This window comes from Rhincodon typus, chromosome 8 (genome assembly GCF_021869965.1).
Source record: "Rhincodon typus isolate 14 chromosome 8, sRhiTyp1.1, whole genome shotgun sequence".
NCBI lineage: Eukaryota > Metazoa > Chordata > Chondrichthyes > Orectolobiformes > Rhincodontidae > Rhincodon > Rhincodon typus.
Window position 1 is genome coordinate 92,468,343 of NC_063339.1, and position 7,383 is coordinate 92,475,725.

General features: G+C 43.5%; 2 non-coding genes across 2 annotated transcripts; one reads left to right on the forward strand and one right to left on the reverse strand.

Annotated features, from left to right (window-relative positions):
• Positions 1 to 852: 852 nt before the first annotated feature.
• On the forward strand, positions 853 to 934 carry trnas-acu. The gene has a single exon. It is a non-coding gene; the product is annotated as a tRNA-Ser (tRNA).
• A 5,116-nt stretch (positions 935 to 6,050) lies between these two features.
• On the reverse strand, positions 6,051 to 6,122 carry trnaw-cca. Its single transcript has one exon. It is a non-coding gene; the product is annotated as a tRNA-Trp (tRNA).
• Positions 6,123 to 7,383: the final 1,261 nt, after the last annotated feature.

Genomic DNA, 7,383 nt, shown 5'->3' on the forward strand with positions numbered 1-7,383 from the left:
AATAGGTGCTAAAGAAACATATTAAGGGATCAATTAATGTTGCAAGAAGACACACAGAGACAGATGTGTGAAACGCCGACGTTGCGACATCAAGCCTTGCCCAGAGTAGCTTTTATGAATATTAAACCAATAATTCTTGAAGCATCATGTTCAGGAAAATGACAAACAGCGATGTTAACCGAAACACACTCCGTTGGAAGACGTTAGTTGCTGTGGCGTTTTGCGTTGTTTAGTTCATTTGTCAGTTTTGCCTGTTTCGGAGTTATAAATTGGCCGCTCTGAATACGTGCGGGACGTTAATATCTGTCCGGAAGAGAGGTAAGCCCAATACTGAATCCTGGGAACAACACTGTGTATTCTCCTCGAGTCTGGAAAACAATTTCTCACAGACAACGGAGATAGTAGGAACTGCAGATGCTGGAAAATCTGAGATAACAAAGTGTAGAGCTGGATGAATACAGCAGGCCAAGCAGCATCATAGCCGACGTTTCCTTGACCCTTCATCATTTCTGATGAAGGGTCCAGGCCCGAAACGTCAGCCGTTTCTGCTCGGCCTGCTGTGTTCATCCAGCTCCACACCTTGTTTCCTCACAGACAACGTTACGTACCCGCTGTCACGGGGCTTTTCATTCCATCGGCTTCAATTCTTCACAGAATTCGATCCTACAGATCATGACCCTGAGCATTTCTTTTTAAATTTGTGCTTCACTTACGTGAGGACGTCATACCATACACGAAGAGTCGTACTCTGCTGTTTATCATTTTCCTGATACCAGGAGAAGTATCTGCTGCTCTGCGCAATTTACTCAGCTGTTTGAAGATATGAGATAAACATGATGCAGTAGCGTCAGTGACGAGATGGCCGAGAGGTTAAGGCGATGGATTACTAATCCATTGTGCTTTGCACGCGTGGGTTCAAATCCCACCTACGTCGCTGTTTATCAACCTTTCCTTCTGTTGCATTTTATGCGTTTCTATCGAACGTCGCTGAAATCCACTTCTTGTCAGTCTGTCTGACGAAAGAATCTTGAACAGTCGGCGTTATAATAAAGTCTAAATTAATCACTTTTGCCAAGACTTGCAATCAGTTTTCGAGAAAGCAGCCTCATTAAATGAGGTCGGACTGGTTGACGTGGGGATGGGGCAGAGCTATCATAGTATCGAACACGGCAAAGGAAAACACGTATTAAAAGCAAAAACAAGTGTTTCATAAAGTGCGCACGCACAATTCTACTCCGAATGAATCCTCCAGCTGCATTGTTGCTCAGTTCTGGACGTGAAACATCCGGAAGCGTGGAGGTGGAGTGATCGGAGACAACGCTGAATAGGTTCCCGTGAATAGTGCCGTGTATGAGAAATGTCAGCAATGAAGACAGATTGGAAAGTTGAGACAGTTCTCCTTGGAGACTGAAAGCTGGTCTGATTGAAACTTTCCAAGACATGAGGGCTATGGACAGAGGAAATAAGAGGGTGAGAATGCTCCCATGTCTGAAAGGATCGAGAATGGTTAGGCACAGATTTAAAGCCATTAGGAAAAGAAATAAAAGTGCTATGGGGAAGAACGTTTACACACAGGGAGTGGTAACGTCCTGGAAAACACTGCCTGAGAGTTACAGAGTCAGACTCAATCGATATAAAAGGGAATTAAATGGTTATGTTAAAAATAACAATGTGCAGAGTTGGAACAAAATATCCTTTGTTGTCACGAGCATTCAATATAAAAATACTGTGGAAAGTGTGTAACGTCACTTGTACATAGGCGTCATTTACACTGACTTAGAATAAAATTTGAAAAAAATAAATAAAGAGAATCCAACTTTTCATTCTCCAGTATTACGGCATACCGCCGCCGAGAGTGTCCCTCACTGGGCTTCCCAGCCCACGCCATGCCGCCGAGAGTGTCCCGCTTACAGTTACAGGAAGAAGGCAAGTGAATGAAACCAAAAGAGACACGCATTTCTTCATTGTGGAGAGCCGGCATCGCTAAGGTGAGCTGCATGGCTCCACCTGAGCTGTGACATTTTTTTGTTTCTGAGTGAAATTAGAGTTGGTAGAGTCATAGAGTGGTAGAGATATACAGTACGAACACAGACCCTTCGGTCCAACTCGCCCATGCCTCCCAGATAACCTAAAGTAATGTAATCCCATTTGCCAGCATTATGGCCAGATCCCTCTAATTCCTTCCACTAATATACCCACCTAGATGCCTTTTAAATGTTGTAATTCTACCAGCATCCACCACTCCCTCTGGCAGCTCGTTCCAGACACGCACCACCCTCTGCATGAAACAATTGCCTCTTAGGTGCCTTTTAAATATTTCCCCTCTCACGTTAAACCTATGCCCTTTAGTTTTGGACTTCCCGACCCCGAGGGCAAGACCTTGTCTACTTACCCTATCAATGTCCCCCATCATTTGATAAAACCTCTATAAAGTCACCCCTCAGCCTCCGACATTCCAGTGAAAATAGCCCCAGTCTATTCAACGTCTCTCGATAGCCCAAAACCCGCCAACCCTGGCAACATCCCTGTAAATATTTTCTGAACTCTTTTAAATTTCATAACATCCTTCCTGTAGCGGGGAGACCAGAATTGAACACAGTATTACAAGAGTGGCCTAACCAATGTCCTATACAGCCGCAACTTCCAAGGAACTATGAACCTGCACTCCAAGGTCTCTTTGTTCAGCAACACTCCCCAGGACCCCACCATTAAGTGTCTAAGTACTGCCCTGATTTGCCTTTCCAAAATGCGGCACGTCATATTTACTTAAATTAAACTCCATCTGTCAATCCTCGGCACATTGCCCCATCTGATCAAGATCAAGTTGCACTCCGAGGTAACCTTCACTGTCCACTACACCTCCAATTTTGGTGTCATCTGCAAATTCACTAACCATAACTCCTATCTTCATATCCAAATCATGTTCATAAAAGGACAAAAAGCAGTGGATCCAGCGCCAATCCTTGCAGCACACCGCTTGTCACAGACCCCCAGTCTGAAATGTAACCTTCTGTCACCATCATTTTGCCTTCTACTTTCGAGCCAGTTCTGTATCTAAATGGCTACATTTCCCTGTATTCCATGTGATCCAACCTTGCTAACTCATCTACTGTGAGGAACCTTGTCGAACGCTTTATTGTGTCCATATAAATCACGTCCACCACTCTACTCCATCATCAGTCCTCTTTGTTACTTCTTCAAAAGACTCAAACAAGTTCGTGAGACACGATTTCCAACGCACAAATCCATATCGATTATCCCTAAACAGTCCTTGCATTTCCACATGTAAATCCTGTCCCTCAGGATTCCCTGCAACAACTTGCCCATCACCAATGTCAGGCTCACCAATCTATAATTCCTGAGCTTCTCCTTACGACCTTCCTTAAATAGTGGCTGCACTATAGCCAATGTCCAGTCTTCTGGCACCTATTCTTTAGCTGTCGACGATATAAATATCTCAGCAAGTGACCTAGCAACTATTTCCCTGGCTTCTCACAGAGTTCTAGGGTGCACGTGATCAGGTCCCAGCGGTTTATCCAGCTTTATGCCTTCGTAAGATGTCCAGCACATCCTCCTCTGCAATTTGGACATTTTTTTCAAGTTGTCGCTATCTATTTCTCCACGTTCTCTATCTTCCAAGTCAGAAATCACACGACACCAGGTTATAGTCCAACAGGTTTATTTCAAAACACAAGTATCAGACACAAATTTATAAGTAAAAGATCAAAGGGTCACACCACTAATGAGGATGCACTGAACAAACCTGTTAAAGCTTTAATCAGTCAGAAGGTTTTAATTAATTAATATGTCTATGTAAATCTCCGAATTACTTTGAAGACACTGGCATGCGAGATCTGAAGGTTTTATCAGTGTCCTCCTTCTAACTGATTAAAGATTTAACAGTACCTTAGTGTTGTGTAGTACATCCTCATCAGTGGCGTGAACCTTTGATCTTTTACTTATAATTTTTGTGTCTGATACTACCTCTCTCACCAACACCTGAAGAAGGGAAAAAAAAACTCTGAAAAGCTTGTGTTTTCAAATAAACCTGTTGGACTATAACCTGGTGTCTTGCGATTTCTGACCTTGTCCACCCCAATCCAATACCGGCACCACCACATCACGTCTATCTTCGAAACCCTTCTACACAGTAAAACTGTTGTATAGTAATGGTTTACTATCTCCCCCATCTCCGGCGGTTCCACACATAGGCGGCCTTGCTGACCTTTAAGGGGCCATACTCTGTCCCGAGTTATCTTTTCGTCCATAATGTATTTGTCGAATTCCTTCGGATTCTCCTTAACCCTATTTGCCAAAGCTATCTCATGACCCTTTTTGCCCTCCTGATCTCCCTCGTAAGTATACTCCTACTGCCTTTACAGTTTTCAGACATTCTTTCGATCTCTGTTGTCTATACCAAACATATGCTTCCCCCTTCCTCTTTATCAAAACCACAATTCCTGCAGTCATCCAGCATTCCTTACACCTCCCAGCCTTGCCCTTCACCTTAACAGGAACATACTGTCTCTGGATTCCCGTTGTCTCATTTTTGAAGGCTTTCCATTTTCTACCATCCCTTTACCTGCAAATACCCACCGCCAATCAACCTTTGAAGCTTCTTGCCTAATACTCTCAAAATTGGTCTTCCTCCAATTAAAACGTTAACTTTTAGATCCAGTCTATCCTTTTCCACAACTGTTTTAAAACTAATAGAATTAGGGTCGCTAGCCCCAAAGTGCTCCCCCACCGACCCCTCAGTCACCTCCCTTGCCTTATTTCCCAAGAGTAGGTCAAAAGTTACACCTTCTCTCGCAAGAACATCCACGTACTGAATCAGAACACTTTCTCGTGTATGAACAACAGAATGTGGGAAGTTAGACAAAGGTTATATTGACTCAGCTGGGACACATTGCAGAACAGAATATCACACAATAATACTAAAGATATTTTGAAATCATCTCGAAAGTGCATGTTGCACGCCAGATGGAAAACTGAACAGTCCTCGGAATCACTGCGTAATTTCTTTATCATGATGTGGAGGTGCCGTGATGGGCTGGGGTGGACAAAGTCAGAAGCCGCACGACACCAGGTTATAGTCCAACACATTTATTTGAAATCATAAGATTTCGGAGAGCTGATCCTTCGTCAGGTGAAGTCTGGACACTTCAGTTATTCCCCACGCTGTTTCAGACAGCAGTGTCCAACAGGTCAAATAATTTTGTCAAATGAAGAATTGAAACAAATAAGTATCCGTCATTGGATTTACTGACACAGTTTATAAACTTCAGGCTCACCCTTAATGGGGACAGGGGCCGTCAGACTGTGGTTTCCGTTCCTGCTGTTGAATAATGATTGCTTTAACTGTGTTCAGTGACAGGTTGTTGTTTGGAAACATTTCTTTCTGAACTCACTGTCACTTTGCGATTAGAAAAGGAGCTGGAATCTCCTGATCGACTGAAACATAAAATTGGGTGTCTGTACATTAAGTCCTAAAATATCAGTGGAATGTTTATTCACACCGCGCTATCACCAATTGAACGAAACAGCTGCTCAGAGGAAGACGGCTGTATATTTGAACCCCACGGTAAACAGTTCACGGTTTACTTCTCAAACTGAGGGAAATGGGCATTTCATACAATCATCATAGAAGCCGCATAGTTTGAAAACAGGCCATTCGACCCAAACCCCCATAACCCAGCAAATCTCCACGTGCCTGAACACTACGGGTACTTTAGCATGGCTTATCCATCCAGTCTACACATCTTTGCACTGTAGGAGGAAACCCACACAGACAAATGCCCAGCGGTAAAATCGAACCCACGTAACTGGGGCTATAAGCCAGCGGTACCCATCACTGAGCCACCGTGCAGCCCTCACAATGCTTGCCCAACCAATGGATACACCACAAGCCTGAAACATGAAACACAACTGAATCTGGCAGCAAAATTTTACATGCAATCGAAAAAAGAAATTACACAACATACATCCGCAGAGAACAAACTCTGCTGCGATTTTGAAACATGGGGAATTGAGCCTTGGAACAAACACCATGAGCCTGACGTGATTTGAACACGCAACCTTCTGATCTGGAGTCAGACGCGCTACCGTTGCGCCACAGGCCCACATTTTTGTTACTGCTGTTGTGCGGGATTAAGGAAGTGGTCATACCGCAATGATTTTTAAATTATGACTGATAACAAATGTCAAAACGTAATGCCTGTTTCTCTCTCTCTTCCTCTGTCCCTCTAAACAACTTTCCCCTGTCTCTGTCTGTCCGTCCCTCTGACTCCCTCATTCCACCCTTCTCGACTTCATTGTCTCAACTTCCCTCTCCTCGAACTTACTCCTTCTTCTCCATACATTCGGCTCTAAATTTGTTTCTGGGGCGACTGATTCCAGTCTGTATGTCACGGGGTGGATCCGGGACAGACAAAACGAGACATAAATGATCTTTGAGGGGTTTAAAAAAAAACACGGACTGGGTTCCATTCCCAGTTTCCGGTTATTGTCCATAAAGTCAGTCAGCAAGACACAATATTTCTCGAACTTGATCAAGAAAAAGCGTCATGAATGTCATTGATAGAAATATAGAATCCCCAGAGTTACATAACTTAAGGTCAGACACGGAAGTGCCTGTGACTGTAATGTACAAATGTAAATACCTGGGGATGTAATTACATTTCATTGAATAATTCAGTACCACGTGACGCACAACTCATTCAGGAGGCAGCATCATTATTGCGTCACAATAGTTGAAGGGCATCACTGCCCATACCACATGACGTCATGGCGAAGCTGTAAGCCCCGGGGAGAGTTTATTAAAGAAACCTCACTGAGGGTCAGCCTGCTCTGAGTCGGGAGGTATTTGGATGGCCAAACGCAATCATTTTATGTGTGCGCAGATCTCCAAATTAAACAGATTCGAGGCAAACTTCCCTTCCTTCTACTTAAAATTTCAAGACCCATAAAACCGAAATTCTTCAGATGTGTTTGGAAACATTTCTTCCAGAGGTTGACTAATTATTACTGTGGACACTTGGTTAAAGTTTGAACACAGTGAGAATCAATGATGGCAAGATATGAACTCATTGGCTTTTAAACCTAGTGCCTGGACTCCCCGACAAATATTGAAAACAATGATAGTGCTATAAAACCATAGCCTGTTTACAACAGAGAAAGACTACATTAGGCTCGACCTGCCCGTGTTTCTAAAGAGGAACGCAAATGACACTGCAAATTAAACAAAACACACGGCAGACAGGCTGCAGAACCACTTTGTGTGCATCTGCAACCTGGGCGAATTGGTGGTAAAATGGATGCGTTTGCAGTGGCTGGGTTCAGACTATCGCCTTGTCTCCACAATGAAAGTTCCAGCCTTTATTT